The following is an 11,755-nucleotide window of genomic DNA, read 5'->3' as shown; positions in this document are numbered from 1 at the left end:
GGGCGCCGCGGGGCCAGGCCCGCGAGGGCGGCGGCGGCGGCGGCGAGGCCGGGCGGCGGCGAGGCGGGCCCGGCGTCCGAGCGCCCGTCCGTGCGCCCGCCGAGCTCCCGCGCACTTTTTGTTGTTGACGGCTCGGGCCGCACCGGCAAATATGGCCGTCCCTCACCCTGACACCCGCTGCAGTATATCACCCATACATCGGGCGGGCGGGCGCAGGGGCGGCCGCAAACTTTGAGCGGAGCCAGCGGGGCCGGCCCGGGCCGGGAGGGGGCGGCCCGGCGCGCCGCGGCCCGGCGTCAGGGGGCGGCTCCGCCCGCGGCCGCGCCCCGCGCCTCCGGCCGCGCTGGGCGCCCGCAACTTGGCAAAGTTTGGGGGGCTGGGTCCCGGCGGCGCCCGGGGCCCGCGTGGGTCCCTTTCTTCTGCGAGGCTCTCGGCGCCCGGAGACTCGCTGTTTTACCGCTTCGCCTCTTTTTTTCCTTCCTTTTTTTTTTTTTTTTTTTTTTTTTTTAAATAGCTAGGTAGGATTTCAGAATTACTTTTTTCCCCCTTGGATGTGGGGGCAGGGATGGAAAATTACCTGGAGAAAATGGTGGCGAGTGGTATTTTTAAGCACGTAGATCATTCCAGACGCCGGAGTCTGGCCAGTCCCCAGAATAAGAACAACCAGTTCTTGACATTGATTTCAAATAAATGTCGTGTCCCTGTCAGTATTAAGTGGTTTTTAACCCTTCTGGGGGCCTACGAGACTCCTTGGAGACTGATAAAAACCAGAGGCCTCTTCCGTGCAAAATTCACTGTTGCATCCACATAAACTCTACATCTTAACTCATTCAGATGTTTAAGAAGCGCCTACTATGTGCCTGGCAGCGGTCCAGGCGCCAAGGATACAAGAATGAACTTGACAAAATTTCTACGTTCCTGGAGTAATTTTTTATTGGAGTAACAATTTTCCGCCCTCCTCCCACCCCCACCCCTCCAGCCCATCTTCAGGTCTGACCGAAACGTAGCAACAATTGCGTATATTGGATTAGATGACTAAGCTTTTGAAGGTACCCTTTCTTGGAGTTCCGCTTAAACCGTAAAGCTCGTCAAAATACACAAGATACCCACCCTTTCCTGCCGTTTTTAATCGCCATGCCTTGCAGATTTTAATTAGTCACAGACCTTCAGGCACATCTGGATCTAGTGAAGGAGACATCAACCTCCCCACCGAGAGAGAAGGGTTACCACACATGCTCTTCCCATTTAGGATTCAAAGTGCAGGTGATACCCCCTCTCCAGCTTAACCAGCACCCCCCGGGGATCAGCTTTAGGCTCCTCCAGCCAAGGATGCTCAGGGAAATTTCATTTCGTGAATGAATTAATGCCAAGCTCTCCTACACTGCCCCAGGGGCCCAAATACTCCAGAGTAGCATTGTCCAATCGAAATATAAAAGCGAGCCACATCGGTAATTTTAAATTTTCTAGCCGTCACAGTTTAGAAATCAGAAGACTGGCGAAACTGATCTGTTTGACACAATATATCTTGAACAATATGTCAAATATAATGAACATAGAGAAGTTAAGATACTTTCTATTCTTTTCATCGTACAGAGTCTTGGAGAAGTAGCATGCATTGCACACACTCACAGGGGATCTTAATTCAGACTAGTCACTTTTCATGGGTGCTACAGCCCCAAGAGGTAGGGGCTTTCCTATTGGATAGTGCAGGGCTAGAACATGCAAGGAGAGAGCTCATAAGGCACATACACCTGGGTACTGATTCTGGCTCTACCTGAGAGCTGTGTGCCTGGGCCTCAGTTTCCTTGATGCAAGAATCCGGATCTCAGAGACCCGCCCCATTCCTCCTGCAAATGGTCTGGGCTATTCTCTTTTGATGTTATTTTTTGACGTGATGCCTAACCCCTTTACTTTAAGGCCTGATCATCACTGAAAACTTTTTTCTTTTTTTTTTTTTTTTAAGACTTTATTTATTTATTTGACAGACAGATCACAAGTAGGCAGAGACGCAGGCAGAGAGGGAGGGGGAAGCAGGCTCCCTGCCGAGCAGAGAGCCCAATGCGGGACTCGATCTCAGGACCCCGAGATCATGAACTGAGCCGAAGGCAGCGGCTTAACCCACTGAGCCACCCAGGCGCCCCTTCTTTTGTTTTTGATTGACATACAATTCATTTAGCTTGAAATGTACCTTTTTTTTTTTAATGTACCCTTTTAGAATATATAATTACACCTAATTGCTTTAGGCAACTGCTAACCTATATTCTATGAACTGACCTATTCTGGACAATTCATATAAATGGATTACACAACATGTGACCTTTCGTGCCTGGCTCCTAAGCATGTTTTCGAGGTTCATCTGTCTTGTAATACATATCAGTACTTTGTTCCCTTTTTATGGCTGAATAATATTCCATTGTACGGATAGGCTCTGTTTTGTTTCTCCATCTACCCATTGAGGGACATCTGGGTTATATCTACTTTTTGGCTATTGTAAATAACACTGCTACAAACATGGGTGTGCGAGTTTGTGTGGGAACATGTTTTCAATCCTTTGGGATGTATACCCAGGAATGGAATTGTTAGGCCATATAATAGCTCCCTTTCACTTTTTGAGAAACTATCAAACTTATTTCCGTAGTGGCTGTACCATTTTCCATTCTTACCAGTGATGTAAAGGTGTTCCAGTTACTTCTCACTGATATTTTTATTATCTGGCTTTTTTCTTTTTTAATCCTAGTGGATGCAAACTTTTTTTTTTTTAAAGATTTTATTTATTTATTTGACAGATCACAAATAGGCAGGGAGGCAGGCAGAGAGAGAGGAGGAAGCAGGCTCTCTGCTGAGCAGAGAGCCCGACGCGGGGCTCGATTCCAAGACCCCAGGATCATGACCTGAGCTGAGGGCAGAGGCTTAACCCACTGAGCCACCCAGGAGCCCCTGGATATGAACTTTTATCTCACGGGTTTGATTTGCATTTCTCTAGTGAATAGTGATGCTGAGAATCTTTCCCTGTGTTTTTAACCATTTGGAGATCTTGGGAGATATATGTCTATTCTGGTCCTTTGCCCATTTTTTGTGTTCTTTTTTTTTTTAAGATTTTATTTATTTTTTAAGATTTCACTTATGTATTTGAGACAGAGAGAGAGACAATGCGTGAGAGAGAGAGCATGAGCAGGAGGTGCGGGCAGAGGGAGAGGGAGAAGCAGACTCCTCGCTGCGCCGGGAGCCTGACACAGGGCTCCATCCTAGGACTCTAAAATCTTAGGGGCTCCATCCTAGGACTCTAGGATGGAGCCCCTAAGATTTTATTATTAACTAATCTTGAGGTGCCTGGGTGGCTCAATCATTAAGCATCTGACTTCAGCTCAGGTCATGATCCCAGGGTCCTGGGATCAAGCCCCACATTGGGCTCCCTGCTCAGTGGGAAGCCTGCTTCTCCCTCTCCCCCTACCCGTGCTTGTGTTCCGTCTCTAGCTGTGCCTCCCTCTGTCAAATAAATAAAATCATTTAAAGAAAATAAGTACTCACCACACCCCAACATGGGGCTTGAACTTACAGGCCCAAGATTCAAGGGTTGCACGCTTCACGGACTGAGCCAGCCAGGCACTCCTGCCCATTTTTAAATTTCTCTTTGTGTTAGGTTATAAGAATTCTTTATGTATTCTGGAAAGAGTTGCTTCTCAGATATATAATTTGCAAATCTTTTTTCCTGTTCTGTGGGTTGTCTTTTCATTTTCTTGATAATGTCCATGGACATATAAGTTCTTAATGTGAAATCCAATTTATCTATTTTTTTTCTTTTGTTTTGCTTCTGCTCTTGGTGTCATTTTTTTTTAAAGATTTTATTTATTTATTTGACAGAGACACAAGTAGGCAGAGAGGCAGGCAGGGGTGGGGGAGGGAAAACATGCTCTCCCCTGAGCATAGAGCTGGATATGGGACTCAATCTCAGGACCCTGAGATCAGGACCTGAACTGAAAGCAGAAGCTTATCCCACTGAGCCACCCAGGTACCCCTCTTTGAAAGAGTTTTAAAGTTTTTGTTCTTGCATTTAGATATTTGATCCATTTTTATTTTTTTATTATTTTTAAGGATTTTATTTATTTGACCCAGAGAGAGTTCAAGCAGGGGGAGCAGACAGAGGGAGAGAAAGAAGCTGGCTCCCCAAAGAGCAAGGAGCCAGACGTAGGACTCGATCCCAGGACCCTCTGAAATCATGACCTGAGCCCAACGCAGACGCTCAACCAACTGAGCCACCCAGGCGCTCCATGTGCTTGATCCATTTTTAAATTATTTATTGTGTATGGTGTGATGTGAGTCCAAGTTCATTCTTTGTATGTTGGAGTCTAGCTGTCCGCGTACCATTCACTAGGAAGACTGTTCTTTCCCATTGAATGGTCTTGGCTACGGCCATACCACCCAGAACGCGCCCGATCTCCTCTGAATGGTCTTGGCACCCTTGTTGAAAATCAATTGATAATGAAGATGAGCATTTATTACTAGACTCTCAGTTCTGTTCCGTCAATCTGCAGGTCTATCCTTACACCAAAGTCACATGGCTTTGATTACTCTGGCTTTGAAGTGAGCTTTTTGAATTGAGGAGGTGTAAATACTCCAACTTTGTTTTTCTTTTTCTTTTTAAAGATTTTTATTTATTTATTTGACAGAGAGAAATTACAAATACACTGAGAGGCAGGCAGAGAGAGAGAGAGAGAGAGAAGGAAGCAGGCTCCCTGCTGAGCAGAGATCCCGATGCGGGACTCGATCCCAGGACCCTGAGATCATGACCTGAGCCGAAGGCAGCAGCTTAACCCACTGAGCCACCCAGGCGCCCCTGTTTTTCTTTTTCAAAATTGTTTTGGCTCTTTGGGTCCCCCCTTGCCTTTCCATGCGAGTTTTAGGATCAGATTGTTCATTAAAAAAATTTTTTTTAGGGGCGCCTGGGTGGCTCAGTGGGTTAAGCCTCTGCCTTCGGCTCGGGTCATGATCTCAGGGTCCTGGGATCGAGCCCCGCTTCGGGCTCTCTGCTCAGCGGGGAGCCTGCTTCCCCCTTTCTCTCTGCCTGCCTCTCTGCCTACTTGTGAGCTCTGTCTATCAAATAAATAAATAAAAATCTTTAAAAAATTTTAAAAAATAAATAAAAAATAAAAATAAATTTTTTTTTAAAGGCTACTGGAATTCCTACAGGGCATGTATTAAATCTGTGTATCAATTTAGGGAGTGTTGCTATCTTAATTGCATTATCTTCTTCCAACCCGTGAATGCCAGCTGTCCTTACATTTAGGAAGGTTTATTCCCTTTAGCTTCAGCAGGGTCTTAAAGTTTCCAGTGTACAAGTCTTGTATTCATTTTTATTATTTTTATTTTTTAAAATGTTATTTATTTATTTGATAGACAGAGATCACAGGTAGGCAGAGAGGCAGGCAGAGAGAGAGGAGGAAGCAGGCTCCCTGCTGAGCAGAGCACCCGAAGCAGGGCTCGATCCCAGGACCCAAGGATCATGACCTGAGCCTAAGGCAAATCATGACCTTTAACCCACTCAGCCACCCAGGCACCCCAAGTCTTGTATTTCTTTGGTTGAATTTATTCCTACATACTTCACTATAGTTTTTAAAAGATTTTTAAATTTATTTTTGAAAGAGAGAGACTGAGAGCGAGCAAGGGGGAGGGGCAGTAGGAGAGAGAGACGGAGAATCTCCAGCGGACTCCAGTCTGGAGTGCAGAGCCCGAGGTGGGGCTCAATGTCATGACCCTGACATCATGACCTGAGCCAAAACCAAGAGCTGAACACTTAATTCACTAAGCCACCTAGACTCTCCAGTATTTCACTATTTTTGATGCTATTGGGTTTTTTTTTAAAGATTTTATTTATTTATTTGACAGAGAAATCACAAGTAGGCAGAGAGGCAGGCAGAGAGAGAGGAGGAAGCAGGCTCCCTGCTGAGCAGAGAGCCCGATGCAGGACTCAATCCCAGGACCCTGAGATCACTACCCGAGCCGAAGGCAGAGGCTTTAACCCACTGAGCCACCCAGATGCCCCTTTTTGATGCTATTGTAAATGGAATTTTTTTCTTGATTTTTGGATTGTTCACTGCTAATATATACAAATATAATTTTTGTGTGTAGTCTTGTATCCTACAACTTCCTTGAACTTAGTAATTCTGCTGGTGTGTGTGTGTGTGTGTGTGGTTCCTTTAGGATTTTCTGTATATAGCGGTCCCTGGCTGACTCAGTCAGTAGAGCTAACTCTTGATCTCAGGGTCCCATGTTCAAGCCCCACACTCGGTGTGGAGCCTACTGTAAAATAAAATAAAATGGGGCATCTGGGTGGCATAGTCAGTTAAGCATCTGACTCTTGGTTTCAGCTCAGGTCATGATCTCAAAGTTGTAAGATCCAGCTGCTTGGGTTTCTCTCTCCCTCTCCCCCTCCGTCCCACACCCCATGCTCACATGCATGTGCTCTTTTTCTCTAAAATAAAATCTTATAAAAAAAGGGAAAAAAAGGACTTTCTGGGGGCACCTGGGTGGCTCAGTGGTTTAAAGCCTCTGCTTTGGACTCAGGTCATGATCTCAGGGTCCTGGGATCGAGCCCCGCATCGGGCTCTCTGCTCAGCGGGGAGTCTGCTTCCTCCTCTCTCTCTGCCTGCCTCTCTGCCTACTTGTGATGTCTGTCTGTCAAGTAAATAAATAAAATCTTTTTTAAAAGAAAAGGACTTTCTGTATATGAAATCATGTCATCTGTAAAGAGTTTTATTTCTTCCTTTCCAAATAGGATGTTTTTTATTTTTGTTCCTTGCCAGTTGCCCTGACGAGAAACTCAAGAACAATTTGGGTAGAGATGGGTAAGAGCAGACATCCTTGTCTTGTTCCTGATTTAGGGGGAAATTTCAACATTTCACCATTAAGTATGATATTCACTTCAGGCTTTTTCATGGATGCCCTTTATCAAGTGGAGGAATTTCTCTTCTATCACTAGTTTGTTGTAGAGTGTTTTTATTGGGAGAGTTGGATTTTATTTTATTATTTTATTTTTTAAGAAAAAGTTTTATTTGGGGCGCCTGGGTGGCTCAGAGGGTTAAGCCTCTGCCTTCGGCTCAGGTCATGATCTCAGGGTCCTGGGATCGAGTCCCACATCAGTCTCTTTACTCAGTGGGAAGCCTGCTTCCTCCCTCTCTCTGCCTACTTGTAGATCTGTCAATTGAATAAATAAAAATCTTTAAATAAAAAAAAAAAGAAAAATTTTTATTTGAGATGGACCAAGAGTGAGAGAGAGGGGGCGAGCACACAAGTGGTGGGGGAGGGGCAGAGGGAGAGGGAGAAACAGGCCCCCCCCGCTGAGCAGAGAGCCTGATGCGGGGCTCGATCCCAGGACCCTGAGCCACCCAGGCACCCCATGTTGAGAGTCTTCTAAGGGTCCAACACTGTTCTAGGGTCAGCAAAGGAAGACAGTCCCCATGCTGTCATGAAACGGACTGTTCTAGGCACAACAGCCAGATTTCAGAATTCCCCTCCCCCCCCACATTGGGGTCATTACCTTACCCCTCACCTCCCACTACTTCTTATTATTCTTCAGGCCAGACTGGATTCTGAGCCTGGTTCTTGCTCGTACCCACACCTAAGACTTCATTACGCTAAACTGCTAAACTTGCCCTTATATCCTGGTTGGCAAACTCCTGCTCACCCCACAAGGCCCAGCTCAACTCTCCTCGCCTCTGAGAAGTCCTCCCTGGCCGGCTGCCCTCTGTCAATGGCAGCTATAATTCCATTTAATCGGGTCTGTCTCCTTCATGGGTCTGAGCTTCCTGAGGCAGAGAACTGCGTCCTTGAATGTTCTAGTCGGGCACACTAAGCATTTCATAAATGGCTTCAACAGGGTCCTAGAAATGAGACAAAGTGAGATCAGTTTCCCTCTGTAGCCTTTTTTCCTGCCCACAGCTCACTTCCCATGGCAGACGTGTTCGTGTCCTTGGGCTGGCATAACAAATTACCAGGAACCTGTCCGCTTTAAACAACAGAAATGTACTCTCTCACCGCTCTGGACGCCAGAAACCTGAAATCAAGATGCTGGCAGAGCCGGGCTCCCTCTGGGGCTCTAGGGAGGAATCCTTTGCTGTCCCCACTGCTGGCAGCCCCAGGTGTCTCCTTGGCTTGTGGCCGAGTCACACTGAGCCTGTCTTCCTGTGGCCTTCCTGCTTGTCTTCTCCCCCTCTGAGAACACTTGTCATTGTAGGATGATCTCCTCTTGAGATCCTTATATTAATTACACCAACGAAGACCCCCCCCCCCCCGTAAGAAAGGTTCACGTCTAATGATTGCAGGTGCGCATATCTTTTATGCCCATTCGACCCACTACGACGCGCTTATCTAAAAGGATCTGGGTTCCCCCCCTTTCCTCTCTTCCTTCTATGTCTGAGTTAAAGACCCCTAAAAGGGAAACAAATATTCCTAGTGGCTCTGCTAAAAACATGTGTCTGATGCAACTCAAACAAGCATCTTTTTTTAAAAAGATTTATTTACAGGGCGCCTGGGTGGCTCAGTGGGTTAAGCCTCTGCCTTTGGCTCGGGTCATGATCCCAGGGTCCTGGGATCGAGTCCCGCATCGGGCTCTCTGCTCAGCAGGGAGCCTGCTTCCTTCTCTCTCTCTCTCTGCCTGCCTCTCCATCTACTTGTGATTTCTCTCTCTCAAATAAATAAATAAAATCTTAAAAAAAAAAAAAGATTTATTTACTTATTTGAGTGAGAGTGAGAGGGAGAGGGAGCAGCAGGAGGGGCAGAGGGAGAGGATGAGTCTCCCACATGGGGCTGGATCCCAGGACCCTGAGATTGTGACTTGAGCCGAAATCAAGAGTTAGACACTCAAACGACGGAACCACCTGGGTGCCCCAAATGAGCAACTTTTAACGAGTGGTTTTGGAATGATCTAGAATGGTTCCTTAAGGGGCATTTCCCGGCTTGCCAGGGAGCAAGCACAGCAGAGGAACCAGGGAGACCAGGGAGCCCAGCGTGGCTTAGTGTGGATCAGGAGAGAAAGTTTTAGCTCCTGATCAACCACATACTTCTCCTTAAGTCTCTGATAGCTTGTTTAACCTCCCTGGGCCTTGCTCTCATCTGTAAAATTGGGAAGGTTTGATAGGACAGTGCTGCCCAAATCCTGGAAACTCGAACATCCTAAGAAGGCAGAGAGACAACACACGGGGCATTTTTCTCTAATTTCCATCAGCCCAGAAAGGCCTTTGCATCGTGTTGGAGCTGTTTCCATCACTGGACAACATTTTGAGATATTTGCTGTGTCTCCCTCTGTCAAATAAGTAAATAAAATCTAAAAAAAGGAGAGTTGGACGCTTAATGATGGACCAAGACACTTCACACAAAAACTTTTTAAATATATGACCAAACTGGGGCACCTGGGTGGCTCAGTGGGTTAAGCCTCTGCCTTTGGCTCAGGTCATGATTTTAGGGGCCTGGGATCGAGGTCCGCATTGGGCTCTCTGCTTAGTGGGGAGTCTGCTCCCCGCACCCGCCTGCCTCTCTGCCCCCTTGTGATCTCTGTCTGTCAAATAAATAAATAAAATCTTTTTTTTTTTTTTTTTAAGATTTTATTTATTTGACAGACAGAGATCACAAGTAGGCAGAGAGGCAGGCAGAGAGAGAGGGAGGGGGAAGCAGGCTCCCTGCTGAGCAGAGAGCCCAACGCGGGGCTCGATCCCAGGACCCTGGGATCATGACCCGAGCCGAAGGCAGAGGCTTTAACCCACTGAGCCACCCAGGCGCCCCAATAAATAAAATCTTTAAAAATAAATAAATAAAAAAGAAATTTAAAAAAATATATGTGACCAAAAACGTTTGGAGACCACTGACCTAAAAACCTGGTTAAGTAGCTGTTGGTCAAACCCAACAGTATGACTAGCAGACAATTTGTAGGTTGCAGGGTCACAATAAGCTTAACACAATGACTCTACTATGTTTTTTATGTCCTCAAGACAGCAAAACCATACTTGACTTTATATTAAGTTGGGTTTTGATCGGAGATCTATTCCCAAATTTATTAATTTTCAGTTACATTTCTGCCATTACTCCTATTTGTAGGCCAGGAGCCAGCAAACTTCTCCTGCAAAAGGGCAGATAAACTTTTTGAGCTTTGCCATAGTTCGGCCACAGTCTCTTAACAATACAACTCTGCTATTTAGTGTTAAATACATAAAAGGAATAGCATGACTGAGTACCAATAAAACTTTATTTATGAACACTGAAATTTGAATTTCATGTAATTTTTGCTGTTACAAATAATCTTTTTATTTTTTAAAGATTTTATTTATTTATTTATTTATTTGACAGACAGAGATCACAAGCAGGCAGAGAGGCAGGCAGAGAGGAGGAAGCAGGCTCCCCACTGAGCAGAGAGCCCGATGTGGGGCTCGATCCCAGGACCCTGAGATCATGACCTGAGCAGAAGGCAGAGGCTTTAACCCACTGAGCCACCCAGGTGCCCCAGTTTTTAAAATATTTTATTTATTGGGGCATCTGGGAGGCTCAGTGGGTTAAAGCCTCTGCCTTCAGCTCAGGTCATGATCCCAGATCCTGGGATCAAGCCCTGCATGGGGCTCTCTGCTCAGCGGGGAGCCTGCTTCCCCCTCTCTTTCTCTCTGCCTGCCTCTCTGCCCAATTGTGATCTGTCAAATAAATAAATAAAATCTTAAATAAATAAATAAATAAAAATCTTTAAGGAAAAAAAGATTTTATTTATTTGACAGAGAAAGAGAGACAGTGAGAGAGGGAACACAATCAGGGGGAGTGGGAGAGGGAGAAGCAGGCTTCCCGCCAAGAAAGGAGACCGATGCAGGGTTCGATTCCAAGATCCTGGGATCAAGACCCAAACCAAAGGCAGATGCCCAATGACTGAACCATGCAGGCACCCCGCTTTATTTTTTTCCCAACCATTTAGGAACCTAAAAACTTTTCTTAGCTTGCAGGGTCACTCAAAACAGGTGATGCACTGGCTTTGATCTGCAGACCAGAATTTGCCAATCCCTGTTTTAGATCACAAACAGAAATTTGTTTCCTTTTTTTTTTTTTTAAAGATTTTATTTATTTATTTAACAGAGAGAGAGAGATCACAAGTAGACAGAGAGGCAGGCAGAGAGAGAGAGAGGGAAGCAGGCTCCCGGCTGAGCAGAGAGCCCGATGCGGGGCTTGATCCCAGGACCCTGAGATCATGACCTGGGCCGAAGGCAGAGGCTTAACCCACTGAGCCACCCAGGCGCCCCCAGAAATTTGTTTCTTAAGCTCGATTCCCTACGGGTAGGACACCAAAAAATGGAACATGCATTCGAGGATATAAGGAGCTTATTTTCCTATCAATACCTCGGAACAAGGAACACATGCAAAAAATAAGCTGTGGGGACACAAAGTTAAACAAAATCCCAGTATTAATGCAAGAATTGAGAGAAATGTATAATTGATCTTGATCTTGGACTAAAGGGGGAAAGGGGGGATTTCTAGGACAGTCTTACTGCCCTAACCAGTGGGCACCTTCGCAAAACACCCAACTTTCTACGAGGGGTTCTTGCTGCTGAATTTCCTAATTTCCTACAATTATAATATATTCTAGTTTGGATTTCTCTAGTAATTATGGGCTCGCACATCAGTCTTTGTGGAAAGCTAATCTTCCCTGGAACCAAAGGTAAGCAGCAGACACTCGAGCATTTTGTTGTTGTTACAAAAAAAAAAAAAAAAAAAAAAAAAAAAAAAAAAAAAA

Source organism: Mustela nigripes, chromosome 8 (genome assembly GCF_022355385.1).
Source record: "Mustela nigripes isolate SB6536 chromosome 8, MUSNIG.SB6536, whole genome shotgun sequence".
NCBI classification, from domain to species: Eukaryota; Metazoa; Chordata; class Mammalia; order Carnivora; family Mustelidae; genus Mustela; species Mustela nigripes.
Note: the sequence above shows the minus strand (reverse complement) of the source record.